General features: G+C 41.8%; 1 long non-coding RNA gene across 1 annotated transcript; it reads right to left on the bottom strand.

Moving 5' to 3' along the window:
* Positions 1–238: 238 nt before the first annotated feature.
* Positions 239–15,047, bottom strand: LOC308584535. The gene is made up of 3 exons (XR_014006897.1): positions 14,869–15,047; positions 3,300–3,407; positions 239–2,298 (listed from the first exon to the last, which is right to left on the bottom strand). It is a non-coding gene; the product is annotated as an uncharacterized lncRNA (long non-coding RNA).
* Between the last annotated feature and the right edge of the window lie 3,016 nt (positions 15,048–18,063).

Raw genomic sequence — 18,063 nt, 5'->3', positions numbered from 1 at the left:
AGTCTGACAGCAAACAGGAAAGGGCACCTTTTCTTGAAGTTTGTCAGCAACTTTCAAGGGCTGTGTGTGTGTGCTGTATTAAGGAAAAAACTTGCCTCTATACTGATATCCTAATCTGGATATGAAACTATGCACTTTTTGAGAACATAAAACAAATGCTTTAGTTAGATTTTAAGAAACATTTTTATTCATTATTCATTTGAATCGTAAGTCACCTAACTGCCCCCAGAAAAAAACACACACAGACAAGATATAGCTCTATAAATCTGTCTTGGGAAACTTCAGAATGGATGAATCTGTCTGTTTTAGTTTCTTTCAGTTTATATTTCTTTTCCAAACTTAAGCTCAGTTTGCTCCTTTTCTGCACCAGTTCATGAATTTTATTATTAAAAGGTTGCATGAAAATTTACATGTATTTTTGTGCATTTCTGATATATGCATTTTTACAATCAATTTCCCCTAATTTGGTGCATCATTTTCAGTAATATATGCAATTTTGTTTGCACTTCCCCATTCTGTATCCATTTATTTTTGCTGGAGAAATTAAGAGAAGTGCTATTACAGCTGTATTCTTATTCTTATTCTTATTATTGTTATTAACCACTTATATGCAAAAATGGCTTCTAAGTGGTTTACAACTATAAAATCAATTCATATTTAAAATACACCTTTAGTTTGGGAACTGCAGATTAGGCAGATCCACATGAAAATGCAATTCTGAACACATTTCTCCCCCATCTTTAGCCAAACACCTCTCACTCGTGAAGATGTCAGAAAATTGTATAGGAAATTAATCCCGCACTTGACTTTCAAAAAAACAGACAATGTTCTAGGTGTCCCCGTGACACCAGAGTTCAGATGAATCCAGCATTGACCAGGAAGACATGTCAGAGGCTACAGTTTTGTTGACTAAAGAACCAGACCAAATTATTGGTCCTTATCTTGGTGACAAAGGACCACTGAGCCCATGGTTGGCAGGCAGGAGCCTACTGCCACCAGAGCTGTTGGAACTGAGCTAGGACCCTCTGGGGTGCCTTACTGTAGGCTTTCTCCCCAGCCCAGTGGTGCAGAAATTGCAACACATGAGAGGCCGTGGAATACAGGAGAGAGGCCTATCTTCAGGCCAGAGGGTTGGCCCCCTTGAGAGATTCAAAAGGGGTGGAGCCTAGAAGAAGTGAATTGAAGGCAGAGTCTTAAAAGACCTTGGTTCATTTCTAACACATATTAGAGCAAGTAGCTCTCTAGGAGCTCTCCATGGTGCTGCCGTAGTCTCCTCTGCTGAAGTAGAATGGGACAGTAGAGCTGATAGCTGGTGGGGAGAGCTGTCCTAGGATTCCCAACGCATGAAGACTCAATAGCAAACAATAAGCTCCACGACTCACCTCACATCTATAAAGAGGTTCCAGATCAGGCTAAGCTCTGGACTTGGTTAAATCTGCTACTCAGAGAAAGGAAGCATGGATAGGTGCAACAGTTTGTATGTGATCTGTGTGATGAAGTAAAGGACACTGGCAGCACAATCCTATGCATGCTTCTCAGAATTAAGTTCTTGAAAGAGGCTTGTGCCTCAGTACGTGTTTAGGACACCGGCCTGAAAAAAATATAATAGGTATAAAGGAAACTCCTACATTTCTCCTGGATCTCTATGCTGTAAAAATGAGACTAGTCGCACAGTGGTCAATGTTTAAAAATCTGAAATAGACTGCAGTCAGTAAACGGAAGATGGTTCTAGATATGTCAGAGATGAGGATGTTTAATGGTGCTCATTTTCTGGGAGTTGTTGCATATTATAGATCAGAGATGGGGAAATATATATCTATATATCTATATACACATACATATCATTTTCAACAATCATTTAACATAATTTTTTATCTTATACAGTGTTTTAGACTTCCATCAACCGCATCTGAAGATTTTTCAGTCTTTATCACTTAGTCTACATTTCTCAATTTATTACTTTTAATTGTCCTTAACTAATAACTCTCTCCATAGTCTTCTCTGCAATATTCCACATAGTCCTCCTAACAAAACTTCTTGCAATCCTACTAGCGTAATCTGTTTATTGCAATTGCTTTTCAAATAATTCAAATATTTACTCCAGTCCTCTAAGAATCTCTGGTCCCGCAGGTTTCGAATCCTTCCTGTCATCTTATCTAATTCTGCATAATCCATTAATTTCATTTGCCACTCTTCTTTCGTAGGTAATTCTTCTTGTTTCCATTTTTGTGCCAATAATATTCTTGCTGCCATTGTTGCATAAAAACAGTTTACTGTCCTGTCTGTTAATATCCTCCCCTACAATGCCAAGTAAAAATGCTTTTGGTTTTTTTTTATAATGTATATTTTGACATCTTTTTCATCTCATTATATATCATTTCCCAGAAGCTTTTCACTTTCTTACATTCCCACCACATGTGATAAAAAGAGCCTTCTTTTTCTCAGAGATGGGTAACCTGCTGGCTTGACTCCATCTTCCATAAGCTCCAGCCACCATGGCCAACAGACGGGTAATTCAGCAACAACTGGAAGACCACAGGTTCCCCATCACTGTTCCAGGCAGACTTTCATTCTCCCTGATGGAACAAGTCTGTAATCTGTTAGTGCTCTTTTCAGCAGATTGTAGCAGTAGTAAAATAAAGAAGGAAAGCAGAGTAAGAAGCGTTGGTACTGACTTTTCCTGCAGCTTGTTGGCTATACAGTATAGCTCAGCTTCTTTACTTACATTTAAACTGTCAGCTTAGATGCCTCCAGCAACATGATGATCTGGACTCTCTGGTACCTGTGCATTTTACTCAGGAGGTGGCTGTGATTGATGCTGTATCAAGAGCAAATTCACAGTAGAGGGAAATACATTTATGTGAAACTTCCTTTGGAAAGTTTTCCTCCCCCTCTCCAAAGTAGCTTTTGTGTAGCAGAAGCTGGTCCTTCACAGCAAGTAAAGCCTTAAATACAAGTAGAATTGAGCTATTGAGTGGTAGATGTTTATATGTAATGTATACAGAACATTACACGGAGGCAGAATCCCAGTATGTGCCATAGTGTTCAGAAAATGAGATTCAATTATATTTCTGGAGAATATTTCTGTACTTTGCTGCTGTTGTGTATTTTTGGAGGCACAGTGGTATTTTTATGTCTTGAGCAATTTCCTCTAAAAAGTGGTTTTCTGCCAATTTAGTTGCTTCAGAGATGGTGTCTGGTATAGCACTATCTTTTCACTTAACTAATAATACACCATTTTCTATAAGGATTTAAAAACCCCCACGTTACTTATATGATTCCTTCCCCAAATTGCTTACTTGTAAACACCCATCTTGATTTTCGGACCTCAGGTATGGTTTTCCTGCAGGAGGCTACCAAGCAACTTCTGGTGGGGAGCTGAGTAACAGCATTTCATAGGCACTGCTCTATCATGAGAAGGAACAAAGAAAACAGATGGAATATAATAATAATATTATAATAATTTATTATTTATACCCTGCCCATCTGGCTGGGTTTCTCCAGCCACTCTGGGCAGCTTCCAACACAATATTAAAATACAGCAATGCATCAAACATTAAAAGCTTCCCTAAACAGGGCTGCCTTCAGATGTTGTCTAAAAGTTTGGTAGTTGTTGTTCTCTTTGACATCTGGGGGAGGGCGTTCCACAGGGCGGGTGCCACTACTGAGAAGGCCCTCTGCCTAGTTCCCTGTAACTTGGCTTCTCGCAGTGAGGGAACCGCCAGAAGGCCCTCGGCGCTGGACCTCAGTGTCCGGGTAGAACAATGGGGATGGAGACGCTCCTTCAGATATACTGGACCGAGGCCATTCAGGGCTTTAAAGGTCAACACCATCACTTTGAATTGTGCTTGGAAATGTACTGGGAGCCAATGTAGGTCTTTCAAGCCCGGTGTTATGTGGTCTTGGAGGCTGCTCCCAGTCACCAGTCTAGCTGCCGCATTCTGGATTAGTTGTCATTCTCGGGTCACCTTCAAAGGTAGCCACACATAGAGCGCATTGCAGTAGTCCAAGCGGGAGATAACCAGAGCATGCACCACTCTGGCAAGACAGTTCATGGGCAGATAGGGTCTCAGCCTGCGTACGAGGTGGAGCTGGTAAACAGCTGCCCTGGACAGAGAATTGAACTGCGCCTCCATGGACAGCTGTGAGTCCAAAATGACTCCCAGGCTGCACACCTGGTCCTTCAGGGGCACAGTTACCCCATTCAGGACTAGGGAGTCTTCCACACCTGCCCGCCTTCTGTCCCCCAAAAGCAGTACTTCTGTCTTGTCAGGATTCAACCTCAATCTGTTATCCGCCATCCATCCTCCAACAGCCTCCAGACACTCACACAGGACCTTCACCGCCTTCACTGGTTCTGATTTGCAATCCTGACCATGTCTACTCAGAAGTGAGTTCTATTGAATTCAGTGGGATTACTCCAAGGTCAGTGGGGCTAGGATTGCAGCTTTAGTTTCATAAATACTTTTAAGTATGATAATTTATAAGAAAGACAAACAGTTATTCTATACGGGGCCAACATCAAAACTTGGCATCATTGGGTACTTCTCAAGGTACTTACACCCCTGCAGGGGGTCCTGTGCTCCTGTAATACAACTGTAATGCACAGTCATTTTCTCACTCTTTTTTTACTGCATATTTTAAAGGGGTTTTTGCATCTAAATTACCTAGCTGACTTGAGACTTGCATCATTGACAATGGTACATGAATGCTCTTCCTAGCAAAAGCACATAGACAAAAAGAGAAAGGGCTCCATCACCTAAAATGAACTGAAGCGGCTTAGTCATGCTGGCCACATGACCCGGAAGCTGTACGCCGGCTCCCTCGGCCAATAAAGCGAGATGAGTGCCGCAACCCCAGAGTCAGTCACGACTGGACCTAATGGTCAGGGGTCCCTTTACCTTTACCTATGTGTAGCTTAACAACTGAAATATCTGAGAATGATTCAGTATTTTTAAATACCTATATGGTCTGAAAGAAATATTGGACATTTGGACATCTCTCTCTCTCTGTATGTGTGTGTGTGTGTGTACACCCACACCCATCCATCCATCCACACACACACACACACACACACAGTATTTTTCCATCTATAAGATGCCCCCATGTATAAAATGCCCCCTATTTGGGGGGACTCAGATTTAAGAAAATACACCCTTGCCACAATGTGTATAAGACACCCCCTTAATTCTGGGCATTATTTTTAAGGGAAAAAACCTAGTCTTAAACAAAGAAAAATATGGCATTTCACTGCACATTTTTATTTACTTCAACACATGATGCTTTGAATCTGCAACGTCGTCTGGTGTGCAATCTGAAATACAGAACAAAAGACCCATTGCGAGATTAAGAGCCAAGTGATGGACAAATATTCACTGTCCTTAGTCTGAAGGACTATTGTAATTCAGAATGGGAGAAAGGGAGAGCAGTGCACTGTGTTGCACCACCCAGGAGTTGTGTTCCTTTGGAGAGCTGAAGATGCGGCGGAGACTGCTGTAGCTTTAAGAAATATGATTTATTCACATATTTCCACCTTCAGTCTGCATGGAAGGAGTCCAGAATTTACAGCATGGTCATATCAAGAGAGACTTGTTCCCCACAGCAGTGCAGCACTGGATTGAAAGGCATGTCTACTAGCTAGCCTTCAGCCAACCTGCCCAAGATGGATCTGCCCCTTTGTTCTCCCCTCCTTCTTCCCAGCACACCTTGCCCTAAAGGCTCTCTTTTCCTGCCATCTCAAACACACACCCCATCACCATGGCAACCTCTGTCTTCCCAGGCCCAAGATTCCTCTCAGATGGACCATCAACACCATTCTTCATGTTAATGCCTCTATCCCAGGTGAGACACCGGCTTGGAAGGAAACTTAGCCTGTATTTTTCCGACTGGCCTCCAATCTTCCCTTCAATACTCCAAATAATCAAAATCCTACCATTTATTAATTTCTAGGGTTGGGGGGGTGTCCCTTCAAATCTATAACAATATGGCATTTGTTCCCCTCCTGATTCATAAAAGGCATTCATTTGCAATGGCTTGGCTCATATTGTTGTGAATGTGAAGTTTTTCCTCTTTGCTGTTTAGTAAAAGATAATAAAAAACACCAGTCTAGTAATTGTATCTCTTCTGTGAAATGCCCTCCGTAATTAGGCAATAGGAAATGAAAGGCTGTATATTTCAGAGTGATTATAGCACACCTCATGTTGTTTTATAAGGCTTGAAATCTAATGTAAAGTGACCACCGGAGAATTGTAGTAATTGCCCTAAAAACACATCTTGGAAAGTCAGGTTCTGGTTGTTATTATGAAATGCAATATGCAAGTAAAAATTAGTACAAGTTCTTAAAAGGCCCTGTAAGCATTGCTGTGGATTCACTAGAGGAACAATGAATTAAGCTGATATCCTAATGTTCAGATGGTTACTTTTATGCCAAAGAGGTTCTCAAAATGTGTTCAATGGACCGCAGGTGGTTTGCAAGCTCCATTCTGCTTTTCCACACAGCTCTCTGTTCTTCCAAATTTAGAAGCTGGATGAATTCTGAATTTGATCTGAGGCTAAAGCTGAGAAATATTATATGTGACTTATAGCAGTGGACAGCAGGATGGGGCTGAACTACTCACCTGATGTCCATCTGGCTGAGTCACTGCAGCATACTGGGACAGAGAGGAGTGGTGTTTTAAGATATTCTTTAAAGATAATCCATTCCTTATTAACCTTTTGTACAATTTTTCCTCTAACTCTCCCTGTTATTTTGGCGATATGTAAGTATTCAATTATTTTAGATAGCCAGTCTGTTTTTGTGGGGACGCTGTTACTTTTCCAATTTGGGGCAATTAAGATCCTTGCCACCATAGTTGCATACATAAATAATGGTCTATTTTGGAATCTTCAGAAAGATTCCGGGTTTTTTCCAAATGTAAATTTAAACATTTTAAAAAGTTCATTATAGATGGTATCCCAGAATCTTCCTATCTCTTTGCACTCCCACCACATGTGTAAGAAGGTGCCTGCCCCGTTGTTACATCTTCGAAATCCATCCCTGCAGTTTTTATACGTTTTGGCCAACCTGACCGGGATCAGATACAATCTGTACTGCATCTTCATTACATTTTCTCTTAGATTGTAGCATGCCATAAATTTCATATCCCGTTTCCACAGCCGTTCCCATTGACTCATAAAGATGTTTTTTCCTATATCCTGGATCTTAAAAACTGCATGGAGAAAGTAGATCTCCTGACAGATATTGAATGAATCTAGGAAATGGAGAAAAGATAATGAAATTAGAGTGGAGAATAACTGAGTGAAGAGATTTTTCAAAAAAGAAATGCCTTTAGGATTAGGCCAATTAAACATAAATCAGTACAATAAAAAGGGTTGGAAGTCAAATCACTGTGGGTGTGTTCTTGTGGGGTAGGTAAATAGAATTTATTGTATAGTATGTATAGTATAGTTTTGTATTATGATGTCAATATTATGTAGGTCTGTCTTTTAGTATATTGTAGTGTATAATGGTGTATTGTACTGTGTGTTTTGTGTTATATGTTATATGTAAAGTAAATCTCAATAAAAAAGTGAGGAGTGGTGAGGTGGCAGCAAGCCTGATATGGTGCAAATGTTCTGGCAGAGACCATGAGGCACTCTTCCCATTGTGTTTGCACCATGCTGACCTCACTGTCACTGTGTTCCTCCCCCTCCCATGCCCTGTAAGCTCAGCTGTGTGAAGGTCAGATGAGTGGTGTGGCCTCACAACACCATCCACCACAACACAGAACTTTGCTTTAAAAAAATACAAAATCTGTTGCATTAGAAAGCTAAGAATATTGTTATGAAAACATGAATCATGTAAGTGCATTGATTTGTGAAACAAAAGAAAATCTGGTGTTGTTGTTTTTAATAAAAAAGAAGTGTGAGCACCTTTGTCTTACGGAAATTCTGTTATGTCTTAAATGAAAAAGGGAAATCTCTTTTTCCTAGTCACCAGCATAATTTCAAATAATTTCAACTATTTATATATGATGGTTGTCTATAATAAAACACGAGAATGGGAATGGAAGAGAACCCATGAACTACTCTCTTGGATCCATCTAATCCAATCCATGTCTTCAACATGTCAGGGGAAATGAATATGGTATTGAGTAATCAGATTTGCACTGCTCTCTAATCCTCTAATCCTGTCACGGATTGTAGCCAGTGTCCCCCCCCCAAAAAAGAAAAATAGCGGGTGGGGGGGGGAGCTCAACAACTTTTGTGTCCGGATTTTCATTTTTTGAAATATGGCAACCCTACCATAAATGATTTGGAATTCTGTAAACATTTAATCGGATTCACCTTGCATTCTTAATATATTTGCTATACCTACCACCCCTGACCATTGGCTATGCTAACTGGGGCTGATGGGAGCTGTAGTCCAGAAAGATCTGGAGAGCCACAGGTTTCTTACCCTTCCACAGACTGTTGTTTCCAAGTTATGAATTGTTTCCAGGCTATGTTCCTCTGTAAATAAGGGGCCCTTACAGGTGCCTTTTTAAAAATTGTGCTTTTGTGACAATTTTCGCTCATGGTGATGTTGGGATGGTGGTTATATGCAATCCGGCTTTCAATGGGGATAGTGCCTGCAACAATTTTGGGACAGACATATTGTTTAGTTTCTGCCCAGTACGTTCCCTGTAGCTTCTTGCTGAAATCCTGAAACTTTTCATATGGAAATGTTCCAGTCTTCTTTTTTTGCCCCACTTATTAAAAATTGTATTTTATTTAGAACATTTATATACTGCTTGCATATATATATATATATATATATATATATATATATATATATATATATATATATATATTGGCACATTAACCTAGGAACTTCCTCTCTGCCCAGAACGTTGGAGGCTATACACCACACCCCCTCAACAGTATTTATAGGAACTCAAACACTGAGATCCTGCTCTGTTCTAGTAACAAGAAGCCGAAAGCACCAGCCTGAAGATGACGAGTGAGACCTCGTCGAAACGTCGCCTAGACACCCCAACTCTTACACGGGAAGACACCCGAAGACACCAAAACCTACATATATATATATATATATATACACATACATACATACACAGTGGTACCTCGGGTTAAGAACTTAATTCGTTCCGGAACTCTGTTCTTAACCTGAAACTGTTCTTAACCTGAAGCACCACTTTAGCTAATGGGGCCTCCCACTGCCGCCGTGCTGCTGCCACACAATTTCTGTTCTCATCCTGAAGCAAAGTTCTTAACCTGAGGTACTATCTCTGGGTTAGCGGAGTCTGTAACCTGAAGCATCTGTAACCTGAAGCGTCTGTAACCCGAGGTGCCACTGTGTATATATATATATATATATATATATATATGTGTGTGTGTGTGTGTGTGTGTGTGTGTGTGTGTGTATGTATATATCCAAGCAGTGTGCTATAATTTTGCTGTGCAAAAGACCACCCCATCAGACAGTAATAATGCGGTGAAGTTGAGGAAGCATTGCAGAACCATTAGTAACGCAATATAATGTGTGGATGGTTCAGTACAAAACCATCACTAATGCACATAAATTAACTGAGTTTATTACAGGTTGCAGTAAATATCCACAAGCCTCCCCACCCCCCAAAAAAGTCTGGTGGGGCCAAGGATTCCCCTTGAAATTTTTAAAGAGACAGAGAGACAGTGAATATTTTGGACATGCACTTTTGTTATCCCTCCCCATTCCCCCCAGAAAACCCCACCCTCTGCTAAGACTTTTCTTCAAAATGGTAACATATTTGATGTATTTTGCTCCCTCTATTGAAATCTGAATTAATCTTATAACAGCAATCCATAAAATAAGCCACAGCAATAATATACTGATTTTATAGAACAGCATGCATTAAGCGAATATAATTGATTTCCAGGGGGGAAAGAATGACCCCTTACCTATGTTGCATTGCAGTGCGTCTTGCCCCGGTGAGCAACGGTTCACTCCCTTTATTAATAGGAAGGACTTAAATCTTCACAAAAGCTGCAATAAATGCTTCTCTTTTTATTAATAAATTCATATATCATTGTTTAGTAGCCACTCTGTTCCACTGCCATACTTTTCCCATTCACTTTTATCAGGGTACTTTTATGCAAAGTTAAAATATTATTATTACTATTATCGGCATTGAATCTAAATGGGAAAGTAATTGAATTTAAACAGGAGATGCCCTCAATTTAAAGCCACAGGGGGAAATGATTAAATTTAATAGAAGGCAAGGTTTCTAAACACAGGCAGGCAGGAGTTTGGGCAGAGTTTTGAAAGTGAAAGCTAATGTCCTTATCTGCACTGCAGCTTCAGGTGTTAATGCTGCATGGGAAAAAGTTTATACTGTAAGGCAGGGGGAGCCAACAGCGTGCTCTCCAGACGTTTTTGGACGCCGACTCCCACCGGCCCCATATATCAGAGCCAGAGGTGGCTTGCCAGGTGGGGCACAGCTGTTAATGCTAGTTCCCCAGCAGGTGGGTTGCTGTTACTTACTGGGAAGAAGAATGGAAGGCAGTGGTGTAGCACGGGTTGCCAGTGCCCGGGGCCATGTGGGAGAGAGGGAAACGGATGGAGTATGCATGCACATTCAACTGCCTAACGGCGTCCACATCACCCAGGAGATCGCAGCGCCACAGAGATAAGAAAAAAAGAGTTGTTCTGTCGTCTGGAGATGTCACTTCCTGGTTCACATGGAGAAGTCGCTTTCAACAGACCCCAGTGACAGAAGCGTGCAGCTGTATTGAGGCAACACCGGCTGTTAAAATTTTGCACCCCCTAAATTTTTTGTGCCTGGGGCGACCGCCCCTGTGACCTCCCCCATGCTATGCCACTGGGGGAAGGTGTGAGGCAGTAGGGAGGTCAGCATAGTGCAAATACAATAGAAAGAGTGTTGGATTGGCTTTACCAGTGTATTTGCTCCATGTTGACTTCCGTGCCACCTCTCCCTTTTGGCAAGCAACAGCAACCCTCCTGCTGGCAGCCTAGTGTAGCGGCTCTGCCCTACCTGGTGAGCTGCTTCTGAGCATGGCCAATAGCCCAGGATGATGGGAATTGTAGTCCTACAACATCTGGAAGATGCTATAGCTCATATGGCTTAAGAGATGAAATCAAACCAAATTTACACACTGTGACAGAGAAAGAATAGATTCTGTTTGAAACTGTTTACATTCCCATTTGATGTTTCATTCATGTGATCTCCATTTTGTGTCTCTCTTTTTTTTGTTTCATTCTGGGCACAACCATTGTTGTTTTCTTTTTTCCTTTTTGCAAACAATTACGTGTATTTGCATTTTGGAATGTAAAAGTCAGAGGAATCAAGGCATGTTCACTTAGTGCTCCTCAGATCCTCTCTTTGGTGCTTGTTTTTGTTTGAATGCTACGTCTATTAGCTTCCCTTGATACTTTCATTTCCTTTCATGCCACAATTGCTAATCCTTTTCCTCGGCTTTGGTAACTTAGGCTCTCCTATGTACACAGCCCTATCTAAATCATGGACTGTGCTAAAAAGGTAAAATAAAATAACCTGATCAAAGTCACCTGCATGCATACAAAAAAGAATATTGTATTGTTTAATCTAGCAGCTTGAACAGACCATTGATGTTATTCTATAGAAGCATGGAGACGGGGGAATTTTTTGGGATGTTTGGGGGAGTAGATTAGGAACTTGATTGATTTATAATTTCTAAAATATGTGGCTGGCCTTATTTGCAGGCAGCAGCACCCGCAGCAAGTGTAAAAGTAAGCAAAAATATGGTATTCAAAGCAGTTCATAAAAACATTAAAGGCAACAACGTAATCAACACCTATCACTAACCAAAACAGCATAGAAGAAGGTGGTTCTCCATATCCAAGACCCATCAGCTGAGGAAATGAGCATCACTTAATTACAAGAGGTGAGCTGGGATGGAGGAGGGTGATTTGGAATTTGCCAGCCATCTTGTCAAATGGAACATACGATTAGGGAAAAAGTGTAGGGATGCAGGTAGCGCTGTGGTCTAAACCACTGAGCTTCTTGGGCTTTCCGATTGGAAGGTTGGCGGTTTGAATCCCCGCAACAAGGTGAGCTCCCATTGCTCTGTCCCAGCTCCTGCCAACCTAGCAATTTGAAAGCACGCCAGTGCACGTAGATAAATAGGTACCACTGTGGAGGGAAGGTAAATGGCAATTCTGTGTGCTCTGGTTTCCATCACAGTGTCCCATTGTGCCAGAAACGGTTTAATCATGCTGGCCACATGACATGGAAAGCTGTCTGTGGACAAACGCTGGCTCCCTTGGCCTGAAAGCGAGATGAGCACCACAACCCCATAGTCATCTTTGATTGGACTTAACTGTCCAGGGGTCCTTTACCTTTTTTTTAACCATACCATTAGGGGAAAAGGTCATGTTTTCTCTTTATGATTTTGGCCACCAGAGGGAGAAACATTTTCCTGTTGTCTGTCACAAAATAGAGCTACATGGCACTGAATGAACAGTACTTCTGTATTTTAAGAAGCACTTGGGTTTTGTTTGATCTTTCCTAAGATTTCAGGTTTTCCATGTGGAACAATGCAGACTACGTTGTCTAAAACATTGTAACATTCTGCAGGTTTTGTTGAAATTTATATTATTTTACTGCAAATTAATAAAATACTCTCTCTCTCTCTCTCTCTCTCTCTATATATATAAAATATTTGCACTATTTCTAATTATCCTGGTTTTAAATACTTACGTATTTTATATAAATAACAGTATACAGTGGTACCTTGAGTTAAGTACTTAATTCGTTCCAGAGGTCTGTTCTTAACCTGAAACTGTTCTTAACCTGAAGCACCACTTTAGCTAATGGGGCCTCCTGCTGCCGCCGCGCCGCCGGAGCCCGATATCTGTTCTTATCCTGAAGCAAAGTTCTCAACCTGAAGCACTATTTCTGGGTTAGCAGAGTGTGTAACCTGAAGCGTATGTAACCCGAGGTACCACTGTATATTTAAGCACTTTTTATACATTTAGATGGACAGACAGACAACCAGATAGATAGATTCAACTGGAGTTGAAACAGTATATAAACAAACATATTTAGTGTACAATTTTTAAAGCACAGATAAAAATAACATCTGTTCTGGACATACTTAAATGATCAAATAAGAGAAATATCTACATGGTGGCTCATTTAAAGTGGTATATGACCAATACTTTTCATTGTCATTCTGTTGTCTTTTGTCCCATCATACTAGGTGGCAAATGCTTTGAGGGAATGGCTGCTATTGGCCATATTCAAACGAGTGACCCCGGAAAGACTCTCCATTGCCTGAAAAATGAACACCTATGTGCACATATTTTTAACGGAAGCTGTGGTAATGGATCCCTTTTTTGTTTCATATAGATATTAGTGATTGTGTGCTCTCTTTTAAATGTTACTGAAATGATTGTCTGAGTTGGTACTCCTAACTCATCACTGGTTAAGTCAACCACTCTTTGGGATGCCAAATAGATGCCAATAACTGGGGGTTAGAGTTCACCACTGTTCGTGTAAAATCCCGTTTCTCATGATCAGCAGGTGATATTGTTACTGTTAGGAAATCAAAAAGGTTGGGTACCTATTGCCAGTGGACTGAGGTTTGGTTTTAGTCATTTCTGCGTGAAAAAAAGCCATTTGGAGGAAGAAAAATAATTCCACTCAAAGATGAGACAGCCTTTACCAGATGTTGTAACTAGTTGCCTGAATTAATGAGATGTTGTCTAGGAACAGTCGGCTGTAGTAGAACGTCTCCAATTAAGTGATAAAGACTAAGGTCATGATGACAGAAGAATGCTGGTACTAGGGATTTCCAAAAAGAAAATAAAAAACCACAATGCTGACAATGAACCTTTTCTTCCAAATATGAGTGGCTAATTGCCATTGCAATAGTCCAAAGGTGTAGACATCCTTCTTGCTTAAGTTAATATGTACAAGAACAGCAAAGGCTGTTTACACACTGGAGATGAAGAAAACACTCTAATTCTAATCTGTGTCACTTTCCATGTGGTCCAAGGAAACAGAGGAGGAGAGAGAAAAATGGAACAGCTGAACCCCAGGTAAGTTCCAATGCCAGTGTTGGGAGGGTGGCTGTGACCTACCATACTGGCCACTACTAGTTCTTAAATAAACATTTTCTGCTTCTAAATGCTGCCCTTTTGCTCACAGCAGCCAGATTATGATGCATTGCCCCATTAATTGCCCCTTGACTAGCTTTCCTCAATTCTTCATTATTGTGAATTTTCTATTCCTGGCAGTGGGATGGTACTAGGGAAATGTGTTCCAAGTTAATCAAATTTCATTTTTTATACATTAACCCCCTCTCTCTGTGTGTGAAATCATTAACATTCGACACTCCTGCACAGAAAGTGAAACTAAGGGACATTTAAAAGTGGCTATTTAAGGGAGGAAATTTTAGACTACAGTGGTACTTCTGGTTAAGAACTTAATTCGTCCCAGGGGTCTGTTCTTATCCTGAAATTGTTCTTAACCTGAGGTACCACTTTAACTAATGGGGCCTCCCACTGCTGCCGCACCACCGCCGCACGATTTCTGTTCCCATCCTGAGGTAAAGTTCTTAACCCAAGGTACTACTTCCGGGTTAGCAGAGTCTGTAACCTGAAGTGTTTGTAACCCGAGGTACCACTGTATTCATCAGCAGTCCCACTGCTATGCTCAATAGGAATTGTAAATGTGACAGAACAGAAAGCTTTCAATGAAGGTTGAAAAAGACTTTTGCCAAATGAGACAGGCCACCTTCACACCATACATTTATAGCACTATGATATCACTATAAATGATGGCTTCCCCGAAAGAACGGCTCAGGATCGCAATACCTCAAGAACCGCCTCTTCTCATATGAACCTACCTGGTCCCTGAGATCATCTTCTGAGGCCCTCCTTCGTGTGTCTCCTCCTCAAGAGATCTGGAGGGTGGCAACACAAGAACTGGCCTGCTCTGCAGTGGCTCCCCGTCTGTGGAATGCTCTACCCAGGAAAGTTCGCCTGAATGTGGATTAAAAGCCCTATAAGCAAACTTAGTAGTGTCAGTTGAGAGTCAGTTGAGTGCTGGTGGTTGCTAGGTTGCGGAGGTCCTTGTGACACGCCCTTCATTGTGACACCTCCCTCTGCTGGCTCCTTGGGCACTAGGGCTCTAGAGCAGTGTTTCCCAACCTTGGGCCTCCAGCTGTTTTTGGACTACAACTCCCATCATCCCTAGCTAGCAAGACCAGTGGTCAGGGATGATGGGAATTGTAGTTCAAAAACAGCTGGAGGCCCAAGGTTGGGAAACACTGCTCTAGAGGCACAGCGATCTCCTTTGGTGTGATCATTCAGGGAGTGAGAGAGAAAGTGGATGGAGATGTAAGTAGACTTTTTCATCAGCATCTGCATTCTGTGCTGATAATGCTCCACGGCAATGCTAGGGAACAGTTAAAAGATTAAGATCAGGAATAATTTAAATGCTTCAGCCAGCCCTTCTGGGTATCTTTATGACTCCACCCATTATTTTGTTACAGTGAAGGGAAGTGACTGTGGATTCTGCTTACACTTTAGGAAAAGGAAAAGTAACAACATATCACGCCTTGCAAAAGGGCGTTCTTTTTAGGCTAGCAACAAAAGAATCATAGAATCATAGAGTTGGAAGAGACCACAAGGGCCGTCGAGTCCAACCCCCTGCCAAGCAGGAAACACCATCAGAGCACTCCTGACATATGGTTGTCAAGCCTCTGCTTAAAGACCTCCAAATAAGGAGACATCAAGAATCACTTGATAACTCGCCATGGGAGCATTAAGAATGCCCTCTGTCTTCCTCCCCTTCCTGCCTCCCAGGGCCCATCTTTCAAAGGACAGCCAAGGTACAAAACCCTTCAGCATGCTAATGTTTCTTCTCTAGTAATATTAGTATTTGGTATTTGATGTTTCCTTTAAAACATCCCTTCTCCACACTAAGCAAACCCATCTCTTTCAATGAGATGATGAGAATTGTCTTATAATATCCAGAGGGTGGTATTCTGGCTAGAGTATTAAAGCACTCTCTTCACAGGATACCCATTATAATATGCCTAGGAAAGTGAATTCATCTTGAGCTTTGAGTCGTGAATGACCAAACCAGTTTAGGGATGTAGATCAGGAGAGTACTGTGAGTACTGTGGCTCCCTGTCTGTGGAATGCTTTCCCCAGGGAGGTTCGCCTGGTGCCTTCATTATACACCTTTAGGCGCCAGGCAAAAACGTTCCTATTTAACCAGGCCTTTGGTTGACCTGATTGACATCCTATACCCTTTTAAAGGTAAAGGTAAAGGACCCCTGACAGTTAAGTCCAGTCGCAAACGACTCGGGGGTTGCGACACTCATCTCGCTTTACTGGCTGAGGGAGCCGGCATTTGTCTGCAGACAGTTTTTCCGGGTCATGTGGCCAGCATGACTAAGCCGCTTCTGGTGAAACCAGAGCAGCACACAGAAACACCGTTTACCTTCCTGCTGGAGCGGTACCTATTTATCTACTTGTACAGTGGTGCCCCGCAAGACGAATGACTCGCAAGACGGAAAACCCGCTAGACGAAAGGGTTTTCTGTTTTTGAGCTGCTTCGCAAGACGATTTTCCCTATGGGCTTGCTTTGCAAGACGAAAACGTCTTGCGAGTGTTCTGATTTTTTTCCGCTTCCTCCCCTTTTTCTAAGCCGCTAAGCCGCTAATAGCCTTTTAGCCGCTAATCCGCTAAGCCTTTAATAGCCGCTAAGCCTTTAATAGCCGCTAAACCGCTAATAGCGCTAATCCGCTAAGCCGCTAATAGGGTTGCTTCGCAAGACGAAAAAACCGCTAGACGAAGAGACTCGCGGAACGGATTAATTTCGTCTTGCGAGGCACCACTGTACTTTGACATGCTTTCAAACTGCTAGGTTGGCAGGAGCAGGGACCAAGCAATGGGAGTTCACCCCATCACGCGGTTTTGAGCTGCCGACCTTCTGATCGGCAGGCCCAAGGCTCAGTGGTTTAGACCACAGCGCGCACGGGGGGGGGGGGTTGGTTTACTGCTTTTGGTTTGATTTTGTATGTTGCGGTCTTGTTGTGAACTGCCCTGAGACTTCTGGGTATAGGGTGGTTTATAAGTTGAATGAATGAATAAAGAAAGAAAGAAAGAAAGAAAGAAAGAAAGAAAGCAAGCATGCATTGTGGGAGCTCTTGTTTGTTAAGGGTGCTGAGGGGACCCCCATTCCCTTTAGAGCTACAATTCCCAGACTTCCACGGGATGAGGAACTGAGTGTAACCTACGCTTGAGGGGAATAGGCATCTCCTAACAACTCCTACTGGCACAATTGGTTTCTGGACTTTGAACTGGTGAAGCGTTGTCTCATTTTTTTCCTCAGAGAGCAAAAAATGTATTGGTCCGGCCTTGTCCATCTCTAATCTGAGGGAGTAAAAGGCAAATATGAGCTGCATCATGTGAGATGCATCGCTCAGGTCTAATAAGAGCTTCATCTGACAGCTTTACCACCATGTAGCATATTATTATTATTATTATTATTATTATTATTATTATTATTATTATTATTAATATACCACCCTATACCTGGAGGTCTCAGGGTGGTTCACAGAACAAAGTCAAAATATAAAACCACAAAATATATAATCAAAATAAAAGCAACAACTGAATAACCCCGCCCACCCACCCACATTTTAAAAGGGTCATTCAAATCAACCAAAGGCCTGGTTAAAAAGGAACGGTTTTTGCCTGGCGCCTAAAGGCGAGTAATGAAGACACCTCCCCATTGCCCCAAATCCTTGGAGTATAAATAAATAAACAAACCCCCATAATGAAAAGAGCAGAAGCATAAAGGCTGGCAAGCAAGGAAACCTGGGCCAAGATAAATGGGGATGGGAAGGGAGAAATGAAGCTATTACAGGCTGGGATTTTTTTAAGATCTTTTCTCCCAGTGAGTTGCCTTAATTCCAAATGACAAGTGCTCAAGCCTCCCCAAGTGTACCTTAGGACCGCAACCCAAAGAACACTTAGGCGACATCAGCTTCCATTAACTCAATGGGACTTGCTTCCCAGGAATGTGT

This window comes from Podarcis bocagei, assembly GCF_964188305.1.
Source record: "Podarcis bocagei genome assembly, chromosome: 3".
NCBI classification, from domain to species: Eukaryota; Metazoa; Chordata; class Lepidosauria; order Squamata; family Lacertidae; genus Podarcis; species Podarcis bocagei.
Note: the sequence above shows the minus strand (reverse complement) of the source record. Positions and strands in the feature narration are given on the sequence as shown.